Raw genomic sequence first — 17,838 nt, forward strand, 5'->3', positions numbered from 1 at the left:
TTCATCTGCTAACTGAGGGCAATAAGCAAAATCACCCCTTCCTTGTTCTAAGAATGCATTTCCATGATAAAAGATGGGCTGGGGCAGTTGACTGAGTACCTCATTCATTCTCTTTAGCTGATTGCCTGGGGGGTATAACTGAATGTCTATTAATTCACATGCCTGGGACAATGGGGCAGTGGGGAGGGGGACTGATTTAGGTGCATGCTGCTGTGTCTGAATGGAAGAGGTGCCTTTCCTTTTCTATACCTAGCAAGCAATACCTCTGCTTGAGAATGTGAAACTGTACACATTCTGACACAGGTTTCATGGGACTGGTGTATGGTGTAAGTCACTGCAGTCATCCCAGTGCAATAAGAGCCAGGTTGGAAATGGTATTAGTATAATTGTGCTCCTTGGTTTGTCCTGGGCTCTCTTCCCATGCCTGCAATCTTTCCTGTTTACACTGGGATGTCATCATAGAGCCAGCCATACAAGGGAAAATGGTGTTCAAATAGCATGTCCCCCCCCCCCACATGCACACTCTCCATTGTGGAGTGTATTCTTCATGCAAACGTGGAGGAATTGCCCCTTGTAAAAATACTGCAAGTTGGAAGCACTGCCTCTCAGAGCATGTTGAGAGAGAAAATGCCATAGGTCCCCTGTACTCTTCCTTCTTTCTGGAATGCATTGTATGTTTGTGAGATGCCATGGTACCCAAATACCCATTCCAGCAGCAATCTGACTATTTGTTATTGGCGAGGAGAATACTTTTCAGAATAGGTAGGAGGGTTGGAGTAATTCTTGCTGTTCAGAAAAGGCACATTTCTGTCTTCTCTTATCAATATTGGGATGTGTTGTTGGTTAAATTCCTCACACAACGGTACTCCAATATGTACAGCTCCAGTTAAATCATAACGAGAAATGAGAAAAAAAGGAGAGCTTTAAAAAAAATCACTGCACATTCAGTGGGCCACAAGAAACTCCAGCCATGCCCAGCAATTCTTCCTACTCATGATGGTCTTCCAGCTGTTTCTGAGACATCGGGACCCTTGCTTTTTGGCTGGTGGTGGTGGTTCTGATGGCTTCCACACTGCGACAGACACACAGAAATGCAAGAAGCAGGAATATGGAAAATGAGGTTTGTGAGCATTTCACCACGACTGACACAAATGCAGGAAGCATAATTGCTAGGGATGTACGAAAGTCCCTTACTTGGTCCCGCAGCTTGCTTTGCAGTGGGGGGGAGGCACTCTGTCCCTCCCCCCAAAATTCTGGCTGGGGGGGATGCGCCCCGTCCTTCCGGCTGCGAATCCTGCTGTCCTGCCGGGACGCAAATGGCGGCGGCCGTAGCCGCCGCCGTTTGCGTCCCTGAAGTCAGCTGTGATAAGCTACGTAAATGTTTACGTAGCCTATCACGGCTGACTTTGGAAAAAAAAAAAGCGCGTATGCAAATGGTGGCGCCCCTGAGTGCCGCCAGTTGTGTTCCTTATTTGGGCACGTGTAGTCTACATAGACATTTACGTAGACTATGGCGAAAATAAGGGCAACGCAAATAGCGTTGCCCTTATTTTCGCCGTAGTCTACGTAAATGTTTACGTAGACTACACGTGCCCAAATAAGGAATGCAAATGACGGCGCCCATGGGCGCCGCCATTTGCGTACGTGCTTTCCCCCCCCCCAAAGTCAGCCGTGATAGGCTACGTAAACATTTACGTAGCTCATCACGGTGTTTTTTGAAAATCTAGCTGTGATAGGCTACATAAATCTTTACATTAGGGATTAGGGATGGCGGAGAATTTCTCCCCGAAACTTCGGGGGGCCGAGCGCCAACATGTTCGGCCCCCCGAAACAAGTTTCGGGGAGAAATCCTCCGCCCCCCCCGCCCCCCCCCCCGGGACGGGACTTACCTTCCCTGAATGTCCCTCCCGGCGGCGGGTCCGACTGGTGGTTCGTCCGGTGTTCGAGCGGGGCGGGAGCGGCAGCCGGTCTTTCGACCGGCTGCCGCCCCCGCCATTGCAATGAAAGAAAAAAAAAAAACGTCCCCTGATAGGCTACGTGACGATTCACGTAGCCTATCACGGCAAGATTTGCAAAGTCAGCCGTGATAGGCTACGTGAATCGTCACGTAGCCTATCACGGGTGACTTTAAAAAAAAAAAGAAAAAAGTGTGTACGGATAATGGCGGCCCCCATAGGGAGCCGCCATTTGCGTTCCTTATTTGGTCGCTGTAGTCTACGTCAATGTTTACATAGACTACGGCGAAAATAAGGGCAACGCTATTTGCGTTGCCCTTATTTTCGCCGTAGTCTATGTAAACATTGACATAGACTACAGCAACTAAATAAGGAACGCGAATGGCGGCTCCCTATGGGGGCCGCCATTCGCGTACGCGCTTTTTTTTTTTTTAAAGTCACCCGTGATAGGCTACGTGACGATTCACGTAGCCTATCACGGCTGACTTTCCAGATCTAGCCGTGATAGGCTACGTGAATCGTCACGTAGCCTATCAGGGGATGTTTTTTTTTTTTTTTTTTACTTTCGAGTTTGCAGCCGGGCGAGGCGGGAAGCCTCCTCCCCGGCCTGAATTTCGGCCGGGCGAGGCGGGAAGCCTCCCCCCCCGGCCTGAATTTTGGCCGGGCGAGGCGGGAAGCCTCCCCCCCCGGCCTGAACTTCGCGGGGGGAGCAGCGAAGCGCTCCCCCCCACCGCGAAAAAGCTGCGAGAAAAGGTAAGTGACTTTCGTTCACCCCTATTAGGGATGTATGAAAGGGACTTACCTTGTCCCGCAGCTTTTTTTGCGGTGGTGGGGAGGCGCTTCGCTTCTCCCCCCGAAGTTCAGGCGAGGGGGGGGAGGCGTCCCGCCTCGCCCGGCCGAAATTCAGGCCGGGGGGGAGGTGCCCCGTCTCCCCGGCCACGAAAGAAAAAGTAAAACAACAACAACAACAACCCCGTGATAGGCTATGTAACGATTAACATAGCGTATCATGGCTAGATTTCCAAAGTCAGCCATGATAGGCTACGTTAATCGTCACGTAGCCTATCACGGGCGACTTTGGAAAAAAAAAGCGCGTCCGCAAATGGTGGCGGCCCATGGGTGCTGCCATTCGCGTTCCTTATTTTGGCACGTCTAGTCTACGTAAAGATTTATGTAGACTACGGAGAAAATAAGGGAACGCTATTTGCGTTGCCCTTATTTTCTCCGTAGTCTACGTAAATCTTTACATAGACTAGACATGCCAAAATAAGGAATGCGAATGGCAGCACCCATGGGCCGCCACCATTTGCGGACGCGCTTTTCCCCCCCAAAGTCACCCGTGATACGCTACGTGACGATTTACATAGCCTATCATGGCTGACTTTGGAAATCTAGCCATGATAGGCTACTTAAATCATCACGTAGCCTATCATGGGTGTGCGTATGTTTTTTTTTACTTTTTTATTTTGTAATGGCAGTGGCGGCAGCTGGTCGGGAGACCGGCCGCCCTCCCCGCCCCCAACGAACTGCCACCGAACCGTTGCCGGGACCCGCCGCCGAGAGGGACATTCGCCGAAGTTAAGTCCCATCCCGGGGGGGGGCGGGGGGCCAGCGGAGAATTTCCCCAACTCTTTCGGGGGGCTGAATGCCTCGGCGCTCTGCCTCCCGAAGATTCATGGAGAAATTCTCCGCCATCCCTACTTTGCATAGCCTATCACGTTTGTTGTTGTTGTTGTTGTTTTACTTGGAAATGGCGGCGGTGACAGCCGGTTGGAAGACCGGCCGCCGCCACTGCTGAACCGCTGCTGGGAGCTACCGCCACCAGGGACATTTGCTCAAGGTAAGTCCCATCCTGGGGGGGTGGCGGGGGGGTGGCGGACCGTTTCCCCACCAATTTCGGGGGGCCGAATGCGTTGGCATTTGGCCTCCCGGAGATTCGTGGAGAAATTCTCCGACATCCCTAAAATTGTGTAAAATGAGGTTTGTGCACATTTCCATTCTGCATGACTGGGAAGGAGGCACTGGCTCCTACTGCAAAGCCTAGCCTAGCACCATGTCTGCTGCAGTTGGAAAGGGAACTTCCACTTTCTCCAGATATATGTATATAGTATATAATTCCTGCTAGTGTGACAGTGGTATCACCATTATGGTAGGGATGTCAGAGAATTCCACCACGAATCACGGTGAGGCCGAATGCCAGTGCATTCGGCCCCCTGAAATCCATGGTGGAACAAAGCCCCCCCGCCCCCCCTGCGAAATGGGCCTGGAACAGAGCACCTACCCACCGCCGTCCACGCTCACTTGCGAATAGCGTCTGCGGCCGCCATTCGCTTCTTCCATGTAGCCATGATAGGCTACGTAAATACTTACGTAGTCTATCATGGCGAACTAAGGGAATGCAAATGGTGGCGGCTACGGCGGCCACCATTTGGACGAAAGTCCCTTACCTTTTCTCGCAGCTTGTTCGCGGTGGGGGGGAGCGCTTTGCTGCTCCCCCCGCAAAGTTCAGGCCGGGGGGGGAGGCTTCCCACCTCGCCCGGCCGAAATTCAGGCCGGGGAGGAGGCTTCCCGCCTCGCCCAGCCGCGAACATGAAAGTTAAAAAAAAAAAAAAGTCCCCTGATAGGCTACGTGACTATTCAAAAAAAAAAAAAGCGCGTACGTGAATGGCGGCCCCGATAGGGAGCCGCCATTCGCGTTCCTTATTTAGTTGCTGTAGTCTACGTAAATGTTTACGTAGACTACGGCGAAAATAAGGGCAACGCAAATAGCGTTGCCCTTATTTTCGCCGTAGTCTACGTAAACATTTACGTAGACTACAGCGACCAAATAAGGAACGGGAATGGCGGCTCCCTATCGGGGCCGCCATTATCCGTACACACTTTTTTTTTTTTTTAAAGTCACCCGTGATAGGCTACGTGACGATTCACGTAGCCTATCACGGCTGACTTTGCAAATCTAGCCGTGATAGGCTACGTGAATCGTCACGTAGCCTATCAGGGGACGTTTTCTTTTTTTTTTCTTTGATTGCAATGGCGGGGGCGGCAGCCAGTCGAAAGACCGGCTGCCGCTCCCGCCCCGCTCGAACACCGGACGAACCGCCAGCCGGACCCGCTGCCGGGAGGGACATTCAGGGAAGGTAAGTCCCGTCCCGGGGGAGTGTGCGGGGTGCGGGGGGGGGTGCAGAGGATTTCTCCCCGAAACTTGTTTGGGGGGCCGAACACGTTGGCGCTCGGCCCCCCGAAGTTTCGGGGAGAAATTCTCCGCCATCCCTAGTTTTAGCCTACATAAATATTTACGTAGGCTATTACGGCAAAAAAAAAAAAAAAAGAACACAACTGGCAGCCACTACGCCATTTGCATTCCTGTTTTTGGTTGTTGTTGCCGTAATAGCCTACATAAATATTTATGTAGGCTAAAATGGCAAAAAAAAGGGAATGCAAATGGCAGCTGCCGTAGCCGCCACCATTTGCATTCGCTGTTTTTTTTTTGCCGTGATAGGCTATGTAAATATTTACATAGCCTATAATGGCAAAATACAGGGAGGCAAATGGCAGCGGCTATGGCTGCTGCCATTTGCGTCCCTGCAGGCTGCCCAGCGGCTGGATGTCTGGCTGTGGGTGGCCATGGCCGGTGGCTCTGCAGAATCTCCACGGAGCGGATCCGACCGGAGAGAATTTTGGGGGGAGTGATGGATTGCCTCCCCTCCCACGAATGTCACCCTTCGAAAAGGTAAGTGACTTTCATACATCCCTAAATTATGGGCATATTTCTTGGGCTGTCCTTTTGGTTGTCTCACAGCCCAGTGGTCACTCCAATCAAGGCGAAACACAAACACACAAAATGCCACCACAACCAAGAGACCAAGACCACACTGCCCTTTTTATTATTTATTTATGTTTTTGTGTTTTTATGTTTTTAGGTATTTCATTTCTATTCCACCCAATAGCCGAAGCTCTCTGGGCCGCCGTTCACAAAAATTACAACCAAAAAGCACACAGTAAAACAATTTATTTCCCTATTGAAAAGCACTGCCCAAAGATATGTGTGCATATATTGATTTATAAATGAAGGAACTATCTTTTTCTTTCTGTATTTTCTGGTTGTTAACATATTCTCTCAAATGTTGGAGTAAAATTCGAAGTTCTAGGACAGATTTGCCCCATAATAGCACACATCATCTTACTCCGTGGCTATCAACTCACAAGTGTTAAGGAATAGTACTTTGTAATTGTTATGCAGAAATTGAGGACAATGGCCCATTTCAATCTGAATGAAACGACCGTCATTCAGGTAGGAAGGAGCTTGCTTACTCTCCTCTTTTTCTATTCCCCTCCTTGACGTCTCCCCACCCCCACAACATCTGGTTGCTGGATCTCTCTGTGGCTGTGGCATTTCTCAATTCATTGAATGCACAAAAACAGAAGGGACCTGTCAGCTGTGCTATTAATTTTTTTCACCCAGAAAATGTGCATATATGGAATCAAGTAAATGTGCAAAATCAGAAGGACCCTGGGAACTGTGCATTTTTTTTTTTTTAGGCACAGAAAATATGCATATATCCAGATGTGCACATCGGGGGGCAAATGTGCAAAAAAAGAAGGGATAGCCACTGGAGCCATTCGCTTGGCGAGAGCCAGGGAAAGTTAGAATGTACGAAAGTCACTTACCTTTTACGAAATTTGATTCGCGGTGGGGGGGAGGCGCTCTGTCCCTCCCCCCCCCAAATTCTGCCAGGCGGGAGGCGCCCCGTCCCTCCCGCCGCGAATCCTGGCCGGCTGGGTCTGCAAATAGCGGCGGCCGTAGCCGCCGCCGTTTGCATCCCTGCAGTCAGCCGTGATAGGCTATGTAAATGTTTACGTAGCCTATCACGGCGGAGTAAAAAAAAAAACAAAAACCGTGCGTACGCAAATGTTCCTTATTTTGTTCCTTATTTTGGCACGTCTAGTCTACGTAAACGTTTACGTAGAATACAGCGAAAATAAGGGGAACGCAAATAGCGTAGCCCCATGGGTGCCGCCATTTGCGTACGCGGGTTTTTTTTTTTTTTAACTCAGCCGTGATAGGCTATGTAAACATTTACATAGCCTATCATGGTATTTTTTAAAAATCTAGCCGTGATAGGCTACGTAAATCTTTACGTAGCCTATCACTTTTTTTAAAAAAAAAACTTGGAAATGGTGGCGGCAGCAGCCGGTCAGAAGACCAGCCGCCGCCGCCGAAGCGCTGCCGGAGCCACCGCCGCCAGGGAGATTTGCCCAAGGTAAGTCCCGTCCTGGGGGGGGGAGGGGGGTGGCAGACCGTTTCACCACCGATTTCAGGGGGCCGAATGCATTGGCATTCGGCCTCCCCGAGATTCGTGGCGAAATTCTCTGATATCCCTAGGGAAAGTGAGCGAACAGGATTGCCATAGCGCCTGAGACTTCGGGGGATTGCTCGACTGCAGCCAAGCAGTGCCAAGTGAGAGGGAGGGTTTGCGAACTCCAGTTTGGGAGACCAAAGTTCAAGACAATCGTGGAACATGAACCTGGAAACGAACGTGTGCGACATCCCTATGTAGAATATAAACTGTATAGTAGTTGGGTGCGGGGAGGGGCACAGCATTGACACCTAAGGCTTAATGTATGTTATAGGGATGTATGAGAATTTCATTTTTGCTCACAAAATGTGTGACTATGCACCACTCAAAGTTCTGGATGTAAGTGCAAGCTCATGTCGACTAACAATATTTGCAAATTGTCAAACATATTCTCACATTCGTCTCATTCCCAATTCCCAGTTTGATTTGTGCAGACTTCCCATTTGCACAAACTTCCTCAGTAAACTGAATCAGACCCTCTTTAGTCTATGGAGGAAATCTGTGGAAATTTGGAGGAGATTTGCACAAATCTCCCATTCAATCGCTGTTTGATTTGCGCAAGTTTCCCATTTGTGCAAAGCGAGCAGCAATTGCAAACATGGACAGGAATCAGGAATCAGGTGAGTGGTGAGATGATGTTCAGAGAATCTAGTGACCACAAACGTCATTCGTTCGCCCATCCCTAGTTATCACATGACATTTTAGAATCATATCAGTTCTAAATCATAAATATACCAGAAAAAAGAGGGTGAATCTACTGACTGATTTTTAATAAACACTTCAGCTGACACAGGGTTAATTAACTTACCAGTTGAACTCAGTTGAGCTAGGGAGCCATCTTCATCTCACTCAGGAGACACTGGCATCAGCTTAACATTCAGGATCCAAATAAAAATGGATGCAGCTGCATGTAAATCCCCAGAGTAGGGATGTCAGAGAATTTCACCACTAATCTCAGGGAGGCCGAATGCCAGTGCATTCGGCCCCCTGAATTCGGTGGCGAAACGGTCTGCCCCCCCGCCCCCCCGGGACGGGACTTACCTTGGGTGAATCTCCCTGGCAGCAGCGGCTCCGGCGGCGGTTTGGGGGCAGTTCGGCGGCGGCAGCTGCAGCGGCCGGTCTTCCGACCGGCTGCTGCCGCTGCCATTTCCAAGTTAAAAAAACACACAAAAAAAGTGATAAGCTAAATAAAGATTTACGTAGCCTATCACGGCTAGATTTTAAAAAAATACTGTTATAGGCTATGTAAATGTTTACGTAGCCTATCACGGCTGAGTTAAAAAACAACAACAACCTCGCGTACGCAAATGGCGGCGCCCATGGGCGCCGCCATTTGCGTTCCTTATTTTGGCACGTGTACTCTACGTAAACATTTACGTAGACTACGGCGAAAATAAGGGGAACGCTATTTGTATTCCCCTTATTTTCTCCGTAGTCTATGTAAATGTTTACGTAGACTACATGTGCCAAAATAAGGAACGCAAATGGCGGCGCCCATGGGTGCTGCCATTTGCGTATGCGCGTGTTTTTTTTTTTAACTTGGCCGTGATAGGCTACATAAACATTTACGTAGCCTATCACAGCTGACTGCAGGGACGCAAATGGCGGTGGCTATGGCCACCGCCATTTGCAGACCCAGCTGGCAGGATTCACGGCGGGAGGGACGGGGCACCTCTCCCCTGGCCAGAATTTCGGGGGGGAGGGATGGGGTGCCTCCTCCCTGGCCAGAATTTTGGGGGGGAGGGACGGGACGCCTCCCCCCTGGCCAGAATTTCAGGGGGAGGGACGGAGCTCCTACCCCCCACTGCGAATCAAATTTCGTAAAAGGTAAGGGACTTTCGTATATCCTTACCCCAGAGCAGAGACAGCTAGCATTGAAGTAGCCTTTGGGGTGTTAGAAGAACACTCCGCAGCCCAAAGCTGCCATGTTAGCACCTTTGAGGCTCTCAATTTTAAACCTGCAATGAAGTAGGGATCAGACTGCTGCACAACAGCTCCGGCTTGACAATGCATAAGCTTCTGTATTTCCCCAGATTCTGTCAGCAAAGATATCCCACGATGCTGATACAGAACTAGGGATGGCCAGATTCCCTACCTGCTGGTATGGGTGGGAATCTGCCCATGGGGGGAGGTGATCTGTCCCTCCCCCCGGAATCCATCTGAGCTGGCTCCTCTGTGCGGTGATCAATACGGCCGGCCGCCATTGCCAACTGCATTTAGGTTAATCTAACAGCTTTATGGCTGGAAATGGCATCCACTATGCCATTTGTGTCCGGAGTTAGCCCTCTCTCAGCCAGCGATATGGCATGCCAATGGCGGCCAGCTGTATCTCCAGTGATGCGGAGCTGGTAGCTGGCTCCACGGGATCGCCACACGGAAGAGCTGGCTCAGACGGATTCCGGAGAGAGGCAGAGGTAAGTTCTCCATTCCACCACAGACTCCGGAGGCCGGATTCTTTGGAATCTGGCCTCATTGGGGTCTGTGGTGGAATTCTCCGTCATCCCTATACAGAACAAGCAAGCACAAAGCTGCCTTTCAGATTGCATCTTGGGCCCTTCTCAGTTTGTTGTTGTTGTTCAGTCGTTCAGTCATGTCTGACTCTTCGTGACCCCATGGACCATAGCACGCCAGGCCTTCCTGTCCTGCGCTCTCTCCCGGAGTGTGCTCAAGTTCATATTCATTGCATCGGTGATGCTATCTAGCCATCTCATCCTCTGCCGTCCCCTTCTCCTTTTGCCTTCAGTCTTTCCCAGCATCAGGGTCTTTTCCAGAGAGTTTTCTCTTCGCATTAGGTGGCAAAATATTTGAGCTTCAGCTTCAGTATCTGTCCTTCCAATGAGCACTCAGGGTTGATTTCCTTGAGGATGGACTGATATGACCTCCTTGCAGTCCAGGGGACTCGTAAGAGTCTTCTCCAGCACCACAGTTCGAAAGCATCGATTCTTTGGTGCTCAGCCTTCCTTATAGTCCAGCTCTCACAGCCATACATTACTACTGGGAAAACCATAGCTTTGATTAGACGGACCTTTGTTGGCAAGGTGATGTCTCTGCTTCTTACTATGCTGTCTAGGTTTGCCATAGCTTTCCTCCGAAGGAGCAAGCGTCTTTTAATTTCATGGCTACAGTCACCATCTGCGGTGATCTTGGAGCCCAAGAAAGTAAAATCTGTCACTGCTTCCATTTCTTCCCCTTCCATATTCCAGGAAGTGATAGGGCCAGATGCCATGATCTTTGTTTTTTTAATGTTGAGTTTCAAACCAGCTTTTGCACTCTCCCCTTTCACCCTCAACAAGAGGCTCTTTAGATCCTCTTCGCTTTCTGCCATTAGGGTGGTATCGTCTGCATATTGGAGGTTATTGATAATTCTCCCAGCAATCTTAATTCCGACCTGTGATTCATCCAACCCAGCCTTTCTCATGATGTACTCTGCATATAAGTTAAATAAGCAGGGTGACAATATGCAGCCTTGTCGTACTCCTTTCCCAATTTTGAACCACTCGGCTGTTCCATGTCTGGTTCTTACTGTTGCTTCTTGACCCTCGTACAGGTTTCTCAGGAGACAGGTAAGGTGGTCTGGTACTCCCATCACTTTAAGAATTTGCCACAGTTTGTTGTGATCCACACAATCAAAGGCTTTAGCGTAGTCAATGAAGCAGAAATAGACGTTTTTCTGGAATTCTCTTGCTTTCTTCATGATGCAGCGAATGTTGGCGATTTGATCTCTAGTTCCTCTTCCTCTTCGAAACCCAGCTTGTACTTCCGGTAGTTCTCGGTTCGCATACTGCTGAAGCCTAGCTTGTAGGATTTTGAGCATCACCTTGCTGGCATGTGAAATGAGCGCAATTGTGCGGTAGTTTGAACACTCTTTGGTGTTGCCCTTCTTTGGAACTGGAATGTAAACTGACCTTTTCCAGTCTTGCGGCCACTGTTGAGTGTTCCAAATTTGGTGGCATATTGAATGCAGCACTTTAACAGCATCATCTTTTAGGATTTTAAATAGCTCAGCTGGAATACTGTCATCTCCACTAGCTTTGTTGTTAGTAATGCTTCCTAAGGCCCACTTGACTTCACTCTCTAGGATGTCTGGCTCAAATTCAGTGACTGCACTATCATGGATATGAGGGACATTCAGATCTTTCCTGTGTAGTTCTTCTGTGTATTCTTTCCACCTCTTCTTAATCTCATCTGCATCTGTTAGGTCCCTGCCTTCTTTGTCCTTTATCATGCCCGTCTTTGCACAAAACATTCCCTTGAGATCTCCGATTTTCTTGAAGAGATCTCTAGTCTTTCCCATTCTGTTGTTTTCCTCGATTTCTTTGCATTGTTCATTTAAGAAGGCCTTCTTGTCTCTCCTTGCTATTCTCTGGAACTCTGCATTCAGTTGGATATACCTTTCCCTTTCTCCCTTGCTTTTCGCTTCCCTTCTTTCATGAGCTACTTGTAAAGCCTCATCAGACAGCCACTTTGCTTTCTTGCATTTCTTTTTCTTTGGGATGGATTTCATTGCTGCCTCCTGAACAATGTTATGGACCTCTGTCCATAGTTCCTCAGGCACTCTGTCTATCAGGTCTAATCCCTGAAATCTATTCCTCACCTCCACTGTATATTCATAAGGGATATGATTTAGGTCATACCTGAATGGTTTAGTGGTTTTCCCTACTTCTCAGTTATGCATATTCAAATGCCTGGAAAGTCTTGGAATGCAAGGGCAGGAGAAAACCTACCATTTCTGTTGGCAAGGAATACTCCGAAGAACACTGTATGGTGTTTTAAAGTAAAAGGGATGAATCTTGCATTTTCGGATGGGGCAGTTTCAAGAAATTGTGGTAGGGGCGAGGCACAATCCTGTGCACGTTTAGGCAGAAAAAAAGTCCTACAGTTCCCAGGATGTCCCAGCCAGCCATACTAGCAGGGGCGTGCTGGCAGCTGTGGGACTTCTTTCTGTCTAAACAAACATAGGATTGCACCCTATATTTATAGATCATATTTTGGCCAGAAGACCCTTAAGGCATCCATTTTATTACTTTATGCCTCATGTTAAAGTTTCAAGATATGGCAATGCTGGGCCCACCATGAAGAGCGAAGCACACTTTGTGTGGGGTGCAGTTTGTTAATTCCTTTCTAACAATTCTGGATATCTTTTGAGGTTGATTTGTTTGTCTGCTTCTCTTAATGTGACCTTTTCCTTCCTTATTTTTTAATTGACTCCCCGGAGGATGAGATGCGCAGCTGCAATTGCTGCTTTGAGAAATGCTGACAGTGTCTTTTGACACCACTTAGGTTGTTCCATGGTAGAGCTGTGCATTCTTCATATCTGTGTAATAGAGACAGGTAGTGGAAATCCTCTGCTTTTAAAGCATCACAACCACCACCACAACAACCGTTATAGAACACCAGCTTTTAGTAAGCTTAGCTAAAGTTTAGTGTTGGAATAGAAACAACGTAGTAGGTTGGACTGGGTTATTTTTGTGAATATACTGATCTGAATAATAATAATAATAATAATAATAATAATAATAATAATAATAATAGCAGCAGCTATTATTTGCTGTGGAATGCTCTCCCCAGAGAATTTCACCTGGCACCTACCTTGTTGTCCTTTCGGCACTAAACAAGGACCACCTGAGCATTTAAAATACATATTTAATCCCGGTGGCTGCTTTTATGAATTTGTGGCTTTTGAGATTATTACATTTTTAGTATTTTCATTTCAATTGTTTTATTCTTTTTGCAAACTGCCCTGGGAATATGACGGAAGGTTAGTGGAAAAATTCATATACTACATAAATACACAGGGTTGTATCTAATGCCAACAATACAGCATCCATAGTGGAATGGATTCCCCCCTCACCCTGCAGCCTCCCACTCCCCACACCCCTGATCTGCTCCAGCAGCTTGGGAAAGCCTTTGGAGAATATTTGCAGGGCTTCAGGATGTGGGGAGGAGAGGAAGGGAAAGTGGAAGTCTGGAAATCTGCTCACTAGGGTGGCCACTTGTGAATTGCCCCCAAAATGGAAATACACCCCCCAAAAAGAGTACAAAAGAGAACATTTGCATAACATTTGCATATGATGATTTATAGTCATAGATGCAAATTTAGAAATAATTACAATTTAAAAAGAAATATGGTACATCTCACCATAGTGGTGATGACTGTGACCTCTGTGTCTTGCTTAGTCTGCTGCCTAGATGCTGTTGATGGGCAACTTTAAGGCTCAGTTCTTCCTCCTGATGTCCCCCCCCCTTTAAACCAGACTTGGACAGGACAGCCCTTCAAACAGAGGTCACATTCAAAATAAAAGACAGTCCTCTGGCAGCCCTTCAAATAGAGGACTGACCTCTGTAAAAGAGGACACCTGACACCACACAATATTGGATTTCACCCATAATAAATAATACTGCAAAGCATTTAATGAACACCTGATCTATCTGCATTTTAAAAATCTTAATCTGCAGTTATTTAAACTCTGAAGGTGCTTAGTGGTGAATTTAGTGCTCCTTCCCATTCTGACAAACTCTGTTTTTAGGCCTGGGACTGCCACAACTGAACCAGGCCAGCATGTGAAACAAAGTTAAGCTTTTTGAAAGAGAATGGAAGGGCAAGAAGTAAAGGCTACCACTGACATTGGCTGACCTTCTGAGTTGTCAAAGCATCTTTGGAGAGGAAATCTAACTCAGAAGGGGTTACGTGCTATTGGTAGGAATAGTAGGGAGATGAGAGAATTGTTTAATTTTTCACATGCCTAAGCCTTCTGCTTCAGTGAAGAGACTCCCATTACCTGATAGCTAGCATCATTGAAAGAAAAACTGAGATGAATTCAGTTTGGGAGTGGGCCCTCCACTCACACTGTGGGTAGGATGAAGTGTGATGATGCAAAAGAGCTCTGAGTTTGAAAATAAAACGTTGCTGTTTTTTAAATGGGTTTCCAGCTTGTAAAACCTAAAGCCCTTGAAGAGTATTTGGAAATTAAAGGTAGTATAAAATGCAGTGTCTAGACTTTTGTTGGGACTCAGGAGTGTGTTTTGCATAGTGCTGTGCTAAGAATTTATCTGATTTTTTTTCGACCATTCTCATCCAATTTGAGAAAAAAGAAATTGGTTTAGAAAAGAAATTCAAAGGAGAAGAAATTTCAGAGAAATTCTCATGGGTTGGCTTCAGGGTTCTTGTGCTTACCTTCTTTAGGAGGTGGCCAAGGAGTGTGCACAAGTGTCCTGTCTTTCATTTTACAGTCATCTCTGTGGTGGCCTGTAGTTTCCTTGGCTTCCCACACTTCAATTAAATCCCAAGGGAAGACATAATAAAGTAATTCCACCCACTGAGATTATTGACTAGGGATGTACGAAATTGCCCTTACCTGGCTCCGCCGGGTTCCGCTGGGGGGAAGGCACTCCGTCCCTTCCCCCGGAATCCTGGCCGGCTGGCTCCACTCCACGGGGATTCCACAGAGCCACCAGCCGTCTCCGCCAGCACCCGGACATCCGGACGCTGGCTAGCAGGGACGCAAATGGCAGCAGCCGTAGCTGCCACTGTTTGCACTCCTGTAGTCAGCCATCATAGGCTACATAAATCTTTACGTAGCCTATCACGTCTGACTTAAAAAACAAACAAACGCGCGTACGCAAATGGCAGCAGCTACAGCTGCTGCCATTTGCATTCCTTATTTTGGGTCATCTTAGTCTACTTAAATATTTACGTAGACTAAGACAGCAAAAATAAGGGGAACGCAAATAGCATAGCGGACGCTATTTGCGTTCCCCCTTATTTTCGCCATCTTAGTCTACGTAAATATTTACGTAGATTAAGACGGCCCAAAATAAGGAATGCATTTGCGTACGTGCGTTATTTTTTTAAAAGTCAGATGTGATAGGCTATGTAAATCTTTACGTAGCCTATCACGTCTTTTTTTTCCCCCCCAACACTGGAAATGGTGGCAGCGGCAGCTGGTCGGAAGACCAGCCGCTGCCGCTGTAGCCGCCGCCAGAGCCACCGCCGCCTGGAAGATCCGTCCCAGGTAAGTCTCGTCCCAGGGGGGATCTGTGGGGGGGCAGGGGGGATCCACGGGGGGACGGGGGTGTGGCAGGCCATTCCACCATGGAGTTTGGGGGGCCGAATGCACTGGCATTCGGCCTCACTGAGATCCGTGGCGGAATTCTCTGCCATCCCTAGATTTTTCAGATCAGGAAGCACAGGCAGCCTGGGAGGCTGCAGAGGAATGGGGAGATCTATAATTGAAAGAAAACACACAGATACACACACAGCATCCTTCGCTACACTGCAGTAATTAGGTAACCTCAAAAACACCACCAAAAGAAATGATAAAATTAGGGATGGCGGAGAATTCTGCCACGGATTTCAGTGAGGCCGAATGCACTGGCATTTGGCCCTCCAAAACCCATGGTGGAATGGCCTCCCCCCCGCGGAATCCCCCCCAGGACAAAGCTTGTCTGGGGCGGATGTTCCAGCGGTGGCGGCTATGGCAGCGGCAGCTGGTCTGTTGGCCGGCCGGCTGCTGCACACTTAAATGGCGGCCATCCAGGCTGCCGTGATAGGCTACGTAAGTATTTATGTAGCCTATCACAGCAAAGGCAGCCACGCAAATGGCGGCCACCACGCCATTTGCGTAGCTGCCTTTGCCATGATAGGCTATGTAAATACTTACATAGCGTATCATGGCAAACTAAAAAAGAAAAACCGCGTATGCAAATGGCGGCAGCTACGGTGGCCGCCATTTGCATTCTGGTTTTTTTGCTGTTTTAGCCTACGTAAATATTTACATAAGCTATTACAGTGAAAAAAAGGAGAACACAAATAGCGCAGTGGTCGTTATTTGTGTTCCCCTTTTTTTGCTGTAATAGCTTACGTAAATATTTATGTAGGCTAAAACAGCAAAAAAAAATGGAACACAAATGGCGGCCGCCGTAGGTGCCGCCATTTGCATACGCGGTTTTTGTTTTTTCTGGAATGCTGCCCAGTGGCCAGATGTCTGGCTGTGGGCGGCCCTAGCCAGTGGCTCCACGGAATCTCCGCAGAGCGGAGCCGGCCGGATCAGGATTTCGGGGGGAGGTGCGGAGCACCTCCCCCCCACTGCGAATCACCCCTTCAGAAAGGTAAGTGGCTTTTGTACATCCCTAGATAAAATGCCCTGAGAATAGGGATGTGTGGACACACCCCAGCTTGGGTTCTCTGGGTGCCCACTGAAGCGCCCCTCTCGCCCCCCTGGACCCATGCTCGAGCTCCCATGAACTCAACGAGTCACCTGCACTCACTCTGGGCCGATCCGGTGAGCACCCGCCATTTTGCTGCCTTTTTTTTTAATGGAAAAAGGGAGCTTAAAGAATGCACGCATTTAAATATGCACATTTTAAGCTACCCCTTTCCCTTAAAAATAAAGCGGCAAAATGGTGGGTGCTCGCCAGACAGGTCATGATGAGTCTGGGAGGGCACGAGCGGGCGCAAGTGGGGGCAGGGGCTCGACGGGCACAGTCTAGGCATTGCAGGTGGGGGGGTGGACTACTGGACCCAGTTTGGTGTCTGCAACATCCCTGCCTAAGAATGACGCAGAAGAGTGGAAGCCTCAGTACTTGTAGTGGCAGTGGAAAAAAACCCAAAAATGCTGAGGAGAAAAGAAAGAATCTCTACTACAACTCCTGCCAATAGTGAGTCCTATCTGTGAGAAACTGTTGGAGAATTTCTTGTCCCCTTGGAAAAATGTAGTGAGAATGCTTCCCCCCCGTCAATTTCTCTGCCTACAAATACTATGGAGAATTTTGAGAGGCCATTTGTGCACAGCTCTAGTTTTGCAGACCACATTAAACTGGTTTGGGATCAACTTCACTGACTTCTTGTTTGTTTCTGGGCACAATTCAAGCCCTAAATGGTTTTGGGCCAGGATATCTGAAGGACCACCTTCTTTCCTACAAACCTGAATTCAAACCTGTAATTTATGATCATCATTATATGCCCTGTTATATGCCCAAACCACCTAGAGAGGGTAGGTTGGTAGGTACTCAAAACAGGGCCTTACTGATAGCAGCACCCTAATTGTGGAACATCTTCCCAAGGGTGGTGAGATAGACTCCCTCCTTGTTCTGCATGACATGGACAATAAATACTAACTTGTTCCATCAGGCTTTTAATGAATAATGCATTTGCCATTCTTTGATTTAATTTTTTAGTTTTAAATTGTCTCTTGCACACTTTATTGTATAATTTTTCTCCTTCGTTCCCTGGGTTTTAGGCAAAGTTTTAAAGGGTTTTTTTTAATTGTACATCACTCTGAGTGCCTGCTAAGGTGAGATTTTCTAATCTAATAAAGAAATAAATTAAGAGAGCAATCCTATGGCCCCTAGATAGCATTGGGGGGGGGCATAGGATAGTTTGGATTCCTGGATCTGAGATCAGAGACAGTGCTCCAACCTTAGACCCAGGAGTCCAAGCTCCTTGCCCCCTCCTCCTCACAGTTAACATGGAGAGAGATGTGCCAGCTGCCTCTCTGAGCTTGCAAAGGCAACCTTGGAGAGGAGAG

The sequence above is a fragment of the Heloderma suspectum genome, chromosome 5 (assembly GCF_057233095.1).
Source record: "Heloderma suspectum isolate Gila_16-S chromosome 5, 16-S_ref, whole genome shotgun sequence".
Lineage (NCBI taxonomy): Eukaryota > Metazoa > Chordata > Lepidosauria > Squamata > Helodermatidae > Heloderma > Heloderma suspectum.